General features: G+C 35.9%; 1 long non-coding RNA gene across 1 annotated transcript; it reads left to right on the top strand.

Annotated features, from left to right (window-relative positions):
- The first annotated feature begins 489 nt into the window (after positions 1-489).
- On the top strand, positions 490-13,546 carry LOC118711683. Its single transcript, XR_004985790.1, has 3 exons — positions 490-767; positions 2,218-2,224; positions 13,437-13,546. It is a non-coding gene; the product is annotated as an uncharacterized LOC118711683 (long non-coding RNA).
- Positions 13,547-16,882: the final 3,336 nt, after the last annotated feature.

The following is a 16,882-nucleotide window of genomic DNA, read 5'->3' as shown; positions in this document are numbered from 1 at the left end:
ACATGGTATATGCAAAGTTTAAAGAGAGTTTTCTTAGTAAAATTGAGCCAGAGAATGACACAGAAATGTTAGATATCCACTTACTGCCATACTTAAATTTCTATGCAATGTTCTTAGTGTAAGTGTGATTTAAATAACTACTGGACCAGTTATAATCACCTAGGAGTCCACCAAATAGGCTTTACTAAAATGGCTAAAATAGCATGCTTAAATCAGAAGAGAACAATTAAAGTAATATGTTACTATATGTAATATACCAATTTTATGGTATCAATAATACAAAACATAAATATAAAGTGTAGCTTAAATTCTTTCTCAAGTTTATTAAACTATATTATCAGATAAAGCAAAATTTCCAATGTTGTCTTATCTTTGATAAAAAGAATATTTACAATTATACAGTTTGTTTTTAAACAAAATGATACATGTATTTAAGCATTCACATATCTTAGAAAAGTAGAGGCCCCAAAATAGAAACCCAGAATCTCTCTATATAAAAGGCTAAGCATCCGACCATCTGACCGGTAGCTATAACGTGCAGTGACTACCAGGGGGAAGATGCTCCAACTGTAACTATGATGCACAATGACCACCAGGAGGCAGACGCTCAACACAGGAGCTGCCAAGCTTTGGTGATTGGCAGCGGTGGTTCTCCGGGAATCAGAGAGGAGGGAGCCCAATTCCATCACCCTAGAACCGCCCTCTCACAATCCAGGGCCCCTCTGGGAATGTCGGAGAGGCAGTTTTGGTCCAATCCCTGCAGGCCAGTCCAAGGGACCCCACCTGCCAAAGGGACCTTGCTGACTCTGCAGACACCCTTCCAGCTGCAGCACCGTCCCAGGTGCAGCCAGCTGGGGAGGGACTGCTGGAGGTTGGCTCCAGGGCATGTCTGGCCTGTCTCACCCAGCCCCACCCCCTGGCCACCTTCCAATTAATTTCCTTTCAAGGTGCACAAAAATGTCACAAGGGCACTATTTTCATATATACTAAAATCTTTGAATATAACTAGTTATTTATGATTGGTTTTCTCAATGGTAAATTTTTCATATGGGGGAAAGTTATAAACAGGACAACTTAATATCATATTGAGCTGGCAATTATTTTAAGGCTATTTTTTTATTTGAATTTGTTTCCAATTATGCAGAACAAACAGTTTCTAGAACTAATACTTATAAAAAAATATGGTGCACAACTTATTGAATATAAATGAATGTATTTAAGCATTGTCACATTCTCTTCAAGTACAATTCAATGGAAAATAACTTACTGCCCTTCCTAATAACTTCCAACTTTATGAAGAAATAGTGTGTTCAAGACCTTGCAATAACAACCAAGGACAATATGCCAAAAGGAAAGGAATGAAAGTATATAAGTGAAGTTGCAGATCTGAAGCCCATAAGTCATTTATACAAGTTAGTGCTTAGTCAAAATAGTTACATTTATTCTAATAAATAACATTCACATTTCATTTTTAATAAGGTTCAAAGATATTCTTCAAAGGTATGGAAAAATAAAAGAGAGCAAAAAACTTTAAAGAATGTAACTAGAAATTCTCTACAACGTGTATACATAAAATTGATCTCCTTGTGCTTTCAAAGTTGCCTGCATCCTTCTCTCAATACTGACTCTGTACTTTATAGCCAGCCAGTTAAAAGGTTTTGAACTACCTATTAATGTCTTTGTAAATTTCAGAAGCATATGTTTAGATATAACTCTAGTTATTTTGAACATCTAAATATGATTGGAATATTATACATTTTATTTTATAAAATATGAAAAATACTATATTTTATTTGCTGACTATAAAATGGGATTAGCTCAGTAGATTTCTATGAAAATTATTGTGCAAACATTAAGTTCTTTTGGTTTGAACCTTTTTATTGTTGTTTGTATTCTAAAACTGTTTGGCACATGGTTGTAAATTTGTCAGCAAAGAATATTAAATTTAGCCAATTCTGTGTGGATTTCTTCAATCTTGTCCATCATCAATAGCATTGATTTTTATGTAAACTATAAATTATGCTCCAATTCAGGATCACGTCAATGTAACAGGACACTGAATCAGTTTCTTAAAATCTCCTACAATTTCAGGTATCTCAAAATGCATTTTCCTTGTTAACCAGTAGTTTTCCAAGTCAGGAGAAAAGTACCCATTTTATATCCAACCAAAAGGTAAAAAGCTATTGGAATTTATTTTAAGAAAAAAAATAGAAAGAGAATCCAGGTATCCAAATATATATCTGGAAACATATATATGAATATAAAACATAACATTCATAATATCTTATGTTAATTTATTTATTTTATTAAAATTTTGGTACTTTCTTTTGCTATAATGAATAATTCTAAAATATGTAAACAACTCTAACAGCTAAGAAGGAAAGGAAAAGAATCTCTATCACTTAAGGAGTAAAAACTATTAATACTTTTTTAATTTTTTTCCAGAATGATGTCTATGCATACATGTGTGTATGCTTAAACATGTTTTAAAAAAATGGTAGCATGCCTTTTTGTACTTTGTTTTTCTCACCTAATAATCTTTTTGCTATTATTAGATAATTCAGAAATCATCATTCTTTATATCTCTATGCAGAATTTCATTAATAGATGTACAATATTTTTTCAGCCATATATCTTGTTGGTTGTATTTTTGTGGTAATCAGTTCTGCAAAAAATACTCTGCTACATATATATTTGAATACTAGTATGACTATGTCCCTAGGGTAAAGTTAAAGCAATTACAGAGTATCTGTATTAGAATATCTGAGGTACTGGCAATGTTTACAAATATATATCCCAAGTCATGGTATATGTGAGTGTCCATTACCTACAAAGCTCTAATTTTATCTTTTAGAACTTGTCCCTCCAAGCCTTTCTCTCAGTTCATTTGTCATTCTGCTCTCTTATTGTTCTTTGACACACTAATCATGCTTCCAACTCAAAGCTTTTCTATGTGCTATTTCTTATTTATTGTTCATAAAATTCAATCACTGCTCCATTTAACTATTCTTACAGGTATTAAATCCTTCATCTGAGTAACTGGTGTCAAGACTAAAGCTGATATATACAACTTCTGTATTTCCTTTGTTCTCAGCCAGAATCTCAGCTAAAGGTGTCCTTATTAGAGGGGTGACCCAAATTTAGTTTTTGGAAAGGTGGAGTTCTCTGTGGACCTACTATTGAGCATGGAAAGTACAAAGAAGAGCCTTAGGTAACAACTGACCTAAATATCTAGTAATAACTCAATTTCCCCATGGTTATCGGAATTAAATTTACCCAGTAGAGTAACATCCTTCTTTCCCATTGTATTTTGTGATATGAGGTTCCCCAATGGTTAGGAGGCAGTTCCAACTTATAATTCAATAAAATTGGTTTTCCTTGGTGGAAATATCTATCCTTAGAGATATAAAGGCTACAAACCAGCACAGCTCAAGGTTGTGGAAGCCAGAATTCTACAATTGGATTATCAGCTTAATAGTAAAAAAAAAAAAAAAAAAAAAAGGCATGTTCCATCTCATGCCTTTTTTCTCCTAATATTTGTATGATATATTATATTGTGGCTATAAGAAAAGTTAATATCATATACTAATTGCTTTTTCAAGAATATACTGAATCCTGTCATTTGAATTCCTTGTATTAAGGGTAATACATGCATCCAATTCCATAACTGAGTCTTTTCATAAGTGATTCCTCTAATCTATGTTTTTAGCTTCTTTTCATTAATAATGTGATACCCTGTTTCCCCGAAAATAAGAGAGTGTCTTATATTAATTTTTTCTCCCAAAGTTGCACTAGGTCTTATTTTCAGGGGATGTCTTATCTTTCCATGCGCTAGGTCTTATTTTCAGAGGTTGTCTTATTTTTGGGGAAACATGGTAGTAAGCAAAACCCATATATGTAGAGCCCATTGGCCCACATTTTTGGCTATGAAACAAGTTAATATGATTAAAAGCATTAGTAGGCAGAATAATAACCAAGTTAAATAACTTATTAATTACACAAATCTACAAGTATTTTTTTTCTCTGACCACACTCAAAATGGGCAATCTTACAAGTTATTTGATAAATGAGTCTAAAAGGCACATTTAATATATATTGTGTTGCCTCTGAAATCTAAGATGACTCAACATGCAACAATTCTTTGCAACTTGTCAGTGGTACAAACTGCAGTGCCCTACCTTGCACTGAAGAGTGGATAGCACCACATCATACTAATTGTTGGATTTCCACAAGTAAAACCTGAAAATAACTATATTCATATTCCAATCTATGGCATGGATGTCATAATGATATCATTGCATTTAACTCAATTACCAATTAACAGAAAAGAAGGAATGGGAGGGCCAAATAGACTCAGGCCCAGTGAGTTGTGGGAGAAGTTGGGAAGATGATTGTGTGTTGGTCACACCAGGGAGCAGGTCATTGGCAAGGATGACCTTAGCCACTGCAAGGGCAATCTGAGATATATAAACTCCTACACAAAGAAGTTCCCTTTCTTGCTCCTGCCTTTTGTTCTCTCTAGCATGCTGGACTCCTGGCTCCCTTGTTGAATGGGGGCAAATGCCTGGCTCATGGATCCCATACAATGGACTAATGGACTGTAACTAGTCTGATGCTAGGTGGACTCAACTCCACCATGAAACAGAAACTCTGGATCAGGCTCTGCTTTTGGCTCTGTTGAATCCCAGCTGCACCTCTTCCGGGACTGGTTTAAGGGAAATGGGACTTTTAAAACCCAGGGATATAATTCTATGCAAATAAAGTTTTCTACCACATCTCATACTCCCAGGGTCTCCAGAAATGCTTATTCCAGGAGCACCCAAGCACACCAGTCCCACAGCAACAGAGAAAGGCAATCCATGCAATTCTCAGGTAACAATATATTTTCAACCAGGTACTCATAAATTGAAGACCAAGAGTTGTGTCATGACACCTAAAATGAAACTTCTTATTTTAAAATATCTGTATTTTATATGTTCTCACTAATCTCATAGACTCTAAAGGGTAAGGCAATTATTAGAATATATCAGTGATTATTGCCCTTATGAAGAAAAATTTTACAACATAAGTGAGGGGGGAAGTTAAAGAAGCTAAAGAGAGAGAAAAGTTGGAAGCTGGAAGAATGCTGAAAGACTACGAGTATAAATTATTTTCTCAGCCAAATACCAACTTTATTAACATATGATTCAAAAAAAAAATGTTCCTACCGTACTTCATAGCGGTTAATAGCTGTCTTAAAATGACTCGCCCATCAGGTCCAGGGAGGCCTAATGGAGGAAGCCAAGTTTCCTGCAACACTGGCCTGCCCTGGCCTCCACTCAAGGCTACAAAATTTCAATTATAGAAGATAAATAAATCCCAGATACCAGGGCCTTTGCTTGGGTCGCCAGGGGATGTGGCCAGCCTGCAAACCACCAAAGGCCCCTCACCCATGCTGCCCCATGCCCCAGGGGAGCCCCCACCCTGACCCGGGACACCCTTCAGGGCAAACCAGGCAGCCCTCAGCTGTGCACCAGGATTCTAGCCTATCTAATAAAAAAGCAATATTCAAATTGACCATCACTCCAACACACAAGCTGACTGCCTCCATGTGGTCAAAGATAGCTGCCCCCATGTGGACACAAGATGGCTACCACAAGATAACCAGCAGGGAAGGGAAGTTGGGAGGAACCAGGCTTGCAAGGGAGGGCAGTTGGGGGTGATCAAGCATGCAGGGGAGGGCAGTTAGGGTGACCAGGACAGCAGAGGAGGGAAGTTGGGAGTAACCGGGCCTGCAGGGAAGGACAGTTGGGGGGTACCCAGGCCTGCAGAGGAGGGCAGTCAGGAACAATCAGGCTGACAGGGGAGTGGTTAGGGGGTAATCAAGCTGGCAGGCAGAAGCAGTTAGGAGCAATTAGGAAGGCAGGCAGGTGAGCAGTTGGGAGCCATCAGTCCTGGATTGTGAGAGGGATGTCCAACTTAGGCCCAATCGTATTGGGATTGGGCCTAAACAGGCAGTTCAACATCCCTCGAGGGGTCCCAGATTGGAGAGGGTGCAGGCTGGGCTGAGGGACATTTCCCCACCCCATGCACGAACTTTGTGCACCAGGCCTCTAGTTATAATATAAATATGAAAATTGTTAAGAACAAAATAAGACTATAGATTTAACCTACATCTATCAAAAATTATACAAAATGTAAATGAAATAAATGTTCTTACTGATAAAGTAATATTTGACTAGGCAAAAAAAGTAAAACCAATAATGTGCTGCCTACAAAAAGCAAAGTTAAACACAGAGCCAAATACAAAACATTGTGATAAAAGAAGGAGCAAAAGTAAATAATACAAAAAACTACCAAGGAAGAAGCTAGAGTAGCTATATTAATATTAAATAAATAGATGATATAATGTTCAATTCAGCAGTTTAAGTTCATTATGTAACACAGCAAAAGTTAATACATTCCAACATGAAAGGACAAATTCACAATGCTGTGAAATTCTTCAGTATATAATTTCCAATTATTGTTAGAACAATTAATAAAACAAATCACTAAGGCTATAGAAAATTTGGTAGTGTAGTTACAAACTTTAACTAACAGACATACAAATACTTTCAACAAGAACTGTAAAAAAAAAATTTAAATATATATGGAACTATTATCAAAATTGATTAAGACACTGAACCATAAAACTCATTTCACCAAATTTTAAGGATTAAAATTACACAGAGCTTGTCATCTGTGATGAAGTTAAAAGGTAATATAAAGACACTTATGAAATATGTTTTTAAGGTATATGCTATAAATTAGCACATGCATGAAACCCACAATGGAAGTTAAGAAGTATTATAACTGATTATTTTATATATGTACACAAATCTCCAAATAAATATGTACACACATACTTTGAATAATTATAAAGATATTTATTTATTTATTTTATTTATTTTTTAAAATATATTTTATTGATTTTATACAGAGAGGAATTGAGAGGGATAGAGAGTTAGAAACGTCGATGAGAGAGAAACATCGACCAGCTGCCTCTTGCACAACCCCCACTGGGGATGTGCCTGCAACCAAGGTACATGCCCTAGACCGGAATCGAACCCAGGACCTTTCAGTCCGCAGGCCGACGCTCTATCCACTGAGCCAAACTGGTCCCGGATAAGGTATTATTTATTAAAATACATTTGATTTTCAAAATTGATCTATCAGCTATTAAAGTGTACATACATTTTTGGGGTATATATATATTTCACAGCACATTTACTTCACTCCAATAGTAAATGTTCTTGATTAAGTTGATGGGAGAGAAGGGAGAGCACATACTTGGGTTGCAGGTTTGATCTCCCCTCGGGGGTGGAGGCATATGAAAGGCAACCAATTGATCTCTCTTTCTCTCTTTCTGTCTCCCTTCCTTTTCCTTCCTCTCTATAAGGATTTCCTTTGGTAAGGATTGAAGATTTAAAAATAAAAAGAATTTAAAAAACAACTCTAAGTGGTTCACTGAACTGCCATCATCTCAATGCTCAACCAGGGAAAGACCAGTTTCCAGGCTAAACTCATTCATCTGATTATTGACAGGACTAAGTTGCTCACAGGTTGTTCTTATCTCAGTTCCTTTTTATCTGATGGCCAGACACTTCCCTGAGAGTCTTGCTACGTGGGGGTCTCCATAGTACAGTTCACAAAATTGGCATCTTCCTCATTAGAATGAGGACCCACATACATTTTCTCACAAGTTCAGCTTCATCCCCCAGGGGACTAAGTTGATCACGATTACAGGAGAATCAACTGGCCCATCAGTAACCTCTCACGCACCAAGCTAAGGGTTTCAAAGTGAAGTGCAACCCACATGAAAGGCATGCCAAGCAAGGAGCCGAAAATAAAGGAAGCACAGAGATAAGCTGAAGAAACATGGAAACGCTGTGTCCTACCAAGTGCTTAAACATAGTTTATTGTACTGAATGTTTTATAATCCTCGCACTTTTTCAGATAAGTTATTACTAAGTGATTGGAGAATACATTATACACTTCTGTTCATAACTCATAAAATAAAGACAAAGGCATATATCATGGTTTCATTTGGGTTACTTTATCACTTTAGGCTCTGACAAAGAGAAGTTCATTGCCACAGAATCTACAAAGGAATATGAGATTGGCCTTAAAAAATGGAATCATAATAGCCTCTTAAATTACATTATGGCAATGTAAATAAACATTATGCAAAACAGCTGCTGCCCTTGCACAACAGCTGCTTAATATAACTAAATAAGTCAGCTGCTTCAGTGAACAGAATAAAATGAGAATGTAGCAGCAACAACAAAAGTCAGCATGAAGGACACTGACCCACAGATTCAGTTGTGAAAGTGTAAGCAACCATTAATAATGCCCATCCAATGTATTAATATTTGCATCCTGTGTGAATGCACCCTAAATTCAAGTAAAAAGTACTAAATAAGTAAGTAAATGAATAAATAAATGGTGCAAAATGGAACTGGAAAATGAGATACAATACGGCAGCACTTGATTTTATTGGGATAAAATAACACCCTCTTTCTGCTGCACATGAGAGACGTTAAGGCATCATCTCTCTAGTGTATATGGGCATCAGTGTGATTGGAGGTACTATTCAGTGACTGTTGGAATAGAAAAAAAAATAATTAAACACAGGATGGTGATGCATTTTCTAATATAGTTCCCATTTGAATGTCTGCATTTTATGCAGTACATTAGTCATTCTCATCTTCCCACTGAAGAGCTTGTCAGTGAGCAACAGACATTTGCTGTTGTGGTAAATTAGAAGGAGGCTTGGATATGGATTCTGAAAAGATGCAATACGCCAGTTCACCTACCAAATAAGTGGGTTTTTTCATTTTGTGCACACATTTGCTGTACAGTTAATATTTACTGTGGCATAATTTCAAGCAGGTATACAGATGAGTAATTGAAACCTCATCCAGAAGCCATGTGAAGATTAGGAAAACTGTCAATAAATATACTGGAGGGAGGAAGGAAGGACTAAAAAGCACACTAAAGATCAAGAGATTTGTCTTGCAATGTAAGTGCAATTCCAATGAGCACCATATGGTTCAAATGATACAGTCAAGTGAATGAGGAGATTCATACTAATAGTCTATTAGGGTTATGAATAAAAGAAATCTATATGTATGTATGTATGTATGTATGTATCCATCTATCTGTACATTATTAGAAGAGAAGATTGAGCTTGGATAATATAGTGTCTTGATATCAAGAATAGAAAGTAATTTCTATTTCTTCATTTCTATTCTATTTTCTGTTTTGTTTTGTTTTTAGATTAAGTTAATCAAGTGATTTGTTTTTTCAAGGGAAAATTATTTTTTACTAAAATATAATTGATATATAATATTGTATAAGTTGAATGTGCACAAAAGCAGGTTCAAAGTTATGAGTATGTGAAATAGAGTACATTCTTTTATTATTATTTATTATTTGTATTATTTTCTATATGAACAATTATAAACCTACTTTTGCCCCATCTATATATTACAATATGATTACCACAGCAGCATTAGATGACACCTCTATCATATCATATACCATTTATTTTATTTTTTTGGTGAGAACACTGATGATATACTTTTTTTAGAAACTTTGAAGTATATAACACAGTATAATTAACAAAACTCACTATGTTGTACATTAAATTACTCTTTGTGCCTTTTAACAGTATCTCCCCAATTCCTTCACCCCTGACCCCTGTAACCACCATTCTACTCTCTCTTTCTGAGTTTGACATATTTTAGATTCCATACATAAGTGATATCTATAGTATTTATCTTCCTCTGTCTGATTTATTTCACTTAGAATAATGCCCTAAAGATTCACAAATGTAGTTTCAAATGACAGGATTTCCTTCTTTCTTGTAGCAAAATAAATATTCCATTGTGTATGTATATTACATTTTCTTTATCCATTTAACTGTTGACAGATACTTAGGTTGTTTCCATATTTTGGCTATTATGAATAACTCTGTAATAACAAGGGAGTGCAGATATTATTTTGATACCGTGTTTTCATTTCCTTTGGGTATTCCCAGAGTGAGATTGCTGGATCATGTGGTGGTTGTTTTTCCCATACTAATTTTCATGGCTGCTAATCTTACTTATTAATCCTAATATTATTTATTAACCATAACCATGTACAAGAGTGCCATTTTGGCAATGACACCAAAAGCACATGTAACAAAAGCAAAAATAAACAAATGGGACTATATCAAACTCAAAACTTTTGAACAACAGATATGATAAAAAAAAAAAAATGAAAGGCAACATACAGAATGTGAGAAAACATTTGCAAACTATGTATTGAATAGTATCCAACATATATAAACAACTCATTACGAAAAACAACAATAACAAAACTAATTTAAAAATTGACAGAGAAATTGAATAGACACTCTTCCAAAGAGGACATACAAATGTCCAAACGGTCCATAAAGAGATGCTCAATATCCCTAATCATCAGGAGAATTTAATTCAAAATCACAATGAGATATAACCTCAAACTTTTTGGAATGACTATAAACAAGGGAAATTGTTATTTTTAATGTGAACATATTTTTAAAAGAAATGTTTTCATCAAGTTTAGAAATTTTAAAATATATTTTGGAGACTTTCTAGTGCATTATATATATATATATATTTTTTTTTTTTTCTTAATTTACATAGCCATTTTGACTTAAAACAAATTAATTTGGGGGAATGTGTCTGCCTTTCAATTTTCACTTATGTATATGAAAATACAGATTTTATCAAAGTGGAGTTTGTTTAAAACAATTACAGCTATTTTATAAATTTTGCATATATATATATATATATATATATATGCATTCAAAATTGCCATTTTCTTTAACTACATAAATCTTTGTGACTAGCAAATACAAGACAATCATTACTGATCAAAAGCAAAATGATTCTGTTAGAAGATAATGGGGTTTTAAAATATTAAAACATGCTTTCAGTTAATTTGTATACAGCTATATTTATTTTTCATTTAGCCCAAATAATATACATTCCCTCAAAATGTGCATAAAATGTCAGGTATTTTAAGAACCCTGGATATATTAAAGAGCAGAAGTTTTAACAGTCAAAATTTGAATACTCTCAGTTCAAATGAACAAACTCAATAAAATGGAACAAAAAAAATCCCTTTGATTCTATTTCAATTCACTTTATGAAAATAATGATATTACTATTATATAGTATGTGCTGATACTATTAATAAAGTGATATGATGGCTGGCATTTATTTAGGTTTTCTCTGTAAGCTTAGTTCTACTACATGTTTTAGAGGTTTGTTTCTATTCATCTCCATAACATCTCTATGAGATGGATAGTCTTATTTTTCTTCACTTTTTGAAAAAGATCAGAGACTTACTTTTTCAACCAAATACAGCTAGGAAATGGTGACGGGTAAATTTATTTATTATTATTTAATTTTCATTCTTTTAACTCTTTAGTAAGTGATTTGCTGAAATAATAAGTTACACAAAACAATAAAACCGTTTTTTTTTGTGTTTTTTTTTACATCTTAAGTTCAGAGAGGATAAAGAGTCAACATGATGGGTAAGGCCTATTTCACATTTAGTGGGAGAGAGTAATACCCTGTTTCCCCGAAAATAAGACAGTGTCTTATATTAATTTGTTCTCCCAAAGTTGCGCTAAGTCTTATTTTTAGGGGATGACTTATCTTTCCATGTGCTAGGTCTTATTTTCGGAGGATGTCTTATTTTCGGGGAAACACGGTAGTAGCAGGAGAGCACAAGCTAACAAAAAGAATTTTAGAAGATGGTCCCAATGATCATAAATTGCAGCAATTGTATCTGGAACAAGAATGGCATGTTTATGATCAGGTGAAGCATTTATAAAGGCAGCATGTGTTAAAGAACATAACACTTTGGGCGGTTAAAAGTTTCTCATCTTTGGGTAAAACCTACAGAAGATGTTAGCGATGACCAACAACCACTCTTGTAAGTGTTAGTTCTAATAACTACTTCTGGCTTTCGATGATCCTTCAATAGGAATCCACAACTGAGTCCAAAGCCAGATTCTATGGTGTCCAAGGCAGGGGTGGGGAACATCTGGCCTGTCAAGGGGTGAGTTAATTATATGACCAAATATACAGTAGTAAGCTAATTTTTAAGTTGATAATTTTGACTTGGCCCATGAACGATGTTATAAATATCCAAATGGCCCTTGGCAGAAGAGAGGTTTCCCCACCCCTGATCTAAGGGTAGAGTTGATTCAAACTTGACCCTCATTTTGAAATATTTGATCGCTGCAAAAACATCTAGGGATCAGAGCAAAAATCTGGCAGAGGCGAAAGGTGTCAGAAGTTTTGAATTTGGCACAATTTACCTTAAAGGCCTTTGAAAGTTCAAGTGCAGGTCTGGCAGTGCCTTTGGCAAACTTTAGTGTTGCTGTATTTCTGCGGAAGCTCTTGGGCCCGTTTCTGCATTTCATGGATCATGGCTGCCAGGACCCAGGGATCCTCCTGAGGTGGAAAAGTCCAGGCAGTGCTTCAGCACTTTCTCCAGCACTTTGGGAAGGGCCAGGTCTTAACATTTTTAAGGAAACTTAGCTGTTCTCTCATTCACCTTCATAGTAAGCCTTTTGGTTAATACAGGCAGTAAAACAGGGCCATTTTTCTCTACTTTTCCACTGACACTGAGAAATAGAGAGGACTCTCCTGCTTCCTGTTCAGGGTCATTTATTAAAACTATTTATTGTGGATTTTACAGGGTTTGCTCTTCTGGTGTTGGCGGATCATCTCTGCCAAGGTCTCCTGAACTTCAGCAGCGGTTCTCTGTGAGTTTTAGAGACTGCTGTGTGTTTCTGAGAAGAGTTCCTTACAAGTATTCAGTCAGCTTTTGTTCTCTTTCTTCCTGGAGTCTCCTATCTAGTTCTGGAAGCCTAATTGGCTCTGGCTGAAAGCTTAGATGTTCGTTTCTTCAGGGCTAGAATGTTAGTATCATTCAGAGCCTGGCTTTGTTGAACAGAGGCTGTCCTTTTGTGAATAGCACTTGCCCAGAAAGCAAGAGTCCCTTTTTTAATCACTGCCCTCCTGTAACCACAGGCAGTATGTGCTGTATAAGTGTGCATGTGTATGTGTGTAATATAATACATAGAGAAGCAGTGCTGTATTCTTTTTTTTTTTTTTCAGAGTTACCAATGAAAGCAATTAAAAAGATTTTACTAATTATAACTGAAAGACTTCTCTTGTAGGCTGTTCTCCCAAATGCTTCTGGGTAAAAGACAAGTATTTCCTATTCTCAAAACCTTTCTTCTCTTACGTATACACTAGAGACCCAGTGCATGGATTTGTGCACTGGTGGGGTCCCTTGGCCTGGCCTTTGCCTTCTCACAATCCAGGACCTCTCAGGGGATGTTGAATAGCCAGCTTCAGCCCGATCAGACAGGTGGGAGCCCAATCCTGTGTACTGAGCATCTGTCTCCTGGTGGTCAGTGTGCATTATAGCAACCAGTCAACCGGTTGTTTGGTCACTTAGGCTTTTATATATATAGATAAAGTGTGCCATCAGTGTCCTGAAAATTGAACTATAAGTGTCATTCAAATTGGGACGATTTGAAGAGAATCAATAAAATGATTATTTACAAAGTTGTGGTAGGGTATAATAAAACCACATGTCATAGGGTAGTACCATAATTTAATAAAAGTGGAAGCAGCTATCTCTCCCCAGACCTGAAGAAGGAAGCACATGTTCCCTGTGCTTGAACTTGAAGAATAGAGGATTGTGTAGAGCAGTGGTTATCAACCTTTCTAATGCCATGACCCTTTAATACAGTTCCTCATGTTGTGATGATCCCCAACCATAAAATTATTTTTGTTGCTACTTTATAATTGTAATTTTGCTACTGTTATGAATCATAATGTAAATATCTATGTTTTCCGATGGTCTTAAGCGACCCTGCTAGCAGTTCTCAACCTGTGGGTTGCTGCTGTAGAGTCCTTTGGTTGATGTCTTAGAACTGCTGCATGCATACAAGTCCTTTGGTTGATCTCTTGTCCCCCCACCCCTTCACCCTTTCTTCTTATCTTTTGCTCAGTAGTTGCCTTTGGATAAAGGATCCAGTTAAGGGAGTCCACACTGCCCATCTATCATAGCACACAGTGGGGGGGGGAATGGTAGAAATGGGAGGTAAGAAGGTGGAAAAAAAGAACTTATACAGCAGAAAGTGTTTAATATCATCTATTAAACAAAGGATTGGATAATAGATTATATGAAGTACTATTTATTTCCATAGCTTTTAATTAACTGAAAAATTTAAACCAATTTCAGTACCACAACAAACATATATAATAGGTAGATAAATGTAGCTTTCCCTTATAATAATAAACAAGTACAATTCAAATTCCCATTAAGAGAGTATGAACCGATATTTGTAGGTTTTATCTTTCATTTTAAGTATCATTGTGAATAAGATAATAGTAATTAAAAACTATTTAAGTGGAACTTTAAAGCAATTAGAGTATCACAATAAATAATTAGAAGAATAAAAAGTCAACATTTTGTATGGAAGAGAAATAAATTCAAGATTCCTTTATAATTCTAATCAAGTAGAATTAAATTTACCATTAACACAGTAAGAGCCTAATGTGTTGTTGTTTTCTTAATTTTAAATATTACCATGTATATAAACGAAAGTAATTAAAAACACCATGAGAAACCCTCCACATTAATTCAATTAGTGTTTATTTAAAAATATAATTGTAGCTTGTTAATAGTAAAGAGTAACTTCTATTGAATTGATAGAACAGCAGTGCTGTGAGTGCTCAATAAGTATCATCTTATTTAATTCTCAGAACAACACTATGAAATAAGGTTCTATTATGACCAAAGACACAGAAACTCATAGAAGTCCTGCTTATTTTTCTTTATTTAATTGATAAGAGTATTCCAGTAAAGAAGCAGTATCCTCATGGGATTTTGAACCCATCACCAGAAATCCAAACCATCCAAAAGAGTGACTAAGTGAGGATACAACAACAAACAAAATGCAACTGTCCTCATGGAAGGCAGCTCAGCATTACAGATAAAAATAAGACAGTTAAGAAAATAAAGGTAAGGTCAGGTACACTCAACACCTATCAGATATTCTCAAAATCCTGATAACTGTCATAAGCATGAAATGTATCACTTCCAAAGAGTAGCAAAGGCCCTGGCCAGTTTTGCTCAATGGTTAGAGCATTGGGCAGTGGACCAAAGGGTCACGGGTTTGATTCCTAGTCAAAGGCACATACCTCATTTGCAGGTTCAATTCCAGGTCCCAGTCGGGGTGTGTGCAGAAGGCAACCAGTCATTGTGTCCCTTTCACATTGATGTTTCTCTCTCTCTCTCTCTCTCTCTCTCTCTCTCTCTCTCTCTCTCTCTCTCTCTCTCTCTCTATTCCCGCCCTCCCTCCCTCCCTTCCACCAGGAAGAATGCCAAAAATAGCAATGACTAATAAAGCCAAGCTCTTCCTAAAGTACTTTTTATTTGTTTGTTCCAGGGAGCCAGTAATAAGCTCAATTTCCTGGGAAAAATTGGCCTACAACCTATCTTTAAATTATATATATATATATATATATATATATATATATATATATATATATATATATATATATATATAGTTGATTTCAGAGAGGAAGAGAGAGGGAGAGAGATATAGAAACATAAATGATGAGAGATAATCATTGATCAGCTGCCTCCTGCACTCCCCCACCCCACCGAGGACAAGCTCACAACCCTGGCATAGGCCCCAACCAAGAATCTAACCGTGATCTCCTGGTTCAAAGGGTTGACTCTCAGCCACTAAGCCACTCTGGCTGGGCTACAACCTGTTCTTGTAAGTACAGTTGTATTGGAACACAACCTCAAACATTCATTTATTTTTTTTATTTTTTAAAAAATATATTTTATTGATTTTTTACAGAGAGGAGGAGAGAGGGATAGAGAGCTAGAAATGTCGATGAGAGAGAAACATCGACCAGCTGCCTCCTGCACACCCCCCACTGGGGACGTGCCCGCAACCAATGTACATGCCCTTGACCGGAATCAAACCTGGGACCCTTCAGTCTGCAGACTGACGCTCTATCCACTGAACCAAACCGGTTTCGCCCATTCATTCATTTCTTGTGTTTGTTTTGTACTGCAACAAAGTTGAGTAGTTGCAACACAGATTGCATGACCCACAAATACAAATGTGTTTCCTTACTGACTATATTTTAAAAGTTTTCTGACCTGTTTTCTAGAGTAAAACAAAGAGGAAATGATTCATTTATTTTACTCTCTTATATTGGTAGACTTTTGTAATCATAATGTAGATTATACGAAATTGCAATCCATTTGTCTAAACAATCCGGGATCCAAATATCTTTAGAATTTCTGCCAACTCATTTATAATTATTTAGATTACTAGAGGCCCTTGTGCTCCTTGGGGGTGGGAGTCCCCTCAGCCCAGTCTGCACCTGCTTGCAGTCCTGGAGCCCTCAGGGAGGTCCTTAATGCTGCAGCTGAGGCAGGAGAGGCTCCCGTTACAGCTACTGCGCTGGTGGCTGTGAAGCCGGCTCAGGCTCAGGGCTTCTGGCTGAGTGGCGCTCCCCCCTGTGGGAGCACTCTGACCACCAGTGGGCAGTTCCTGCATTGAGCAGCTGCCCCCTAGTGGTCAGTACACATCATAGCAACCATTAATTCTGCCGTTTGGTCAATTTGCATATTAACCTTTTATTATATAGGATAATAATCTTCAAAAAATCAAAACATAATTATATTGGATAGCTCAATGTCATTATACTTAATTCACATTTGAAGAAGTTAAGTAACTCAAATTTTATTTTTTTTAGATACTAAGTCTTAGAAA

The sequence above is a fragment of the Pipistrellus kuhlii genome, unplaced genomic scaffold, assembly GCF_014108245.1.
Source record: "Pipistrellus kuhlii isolate mPipKuh1 unplaced genomic scaffold, mPipKuh1.p scaffold_m20_p_8, whole genome shotgun sequence".
Taxonomy (NCBI): domain Eukaryota; kingdom Metazoa; phylum Chordata; class Mammalia; order Chiroptera; family Vespertilionidae; genus Pipistrellus; species Pipistrellus kuhlii.
The sequence above is the reverse complement of the archived record's forward strand: the minus strand, read 5'-3'. Positions and strand labels throughout refer to the sequence as shown.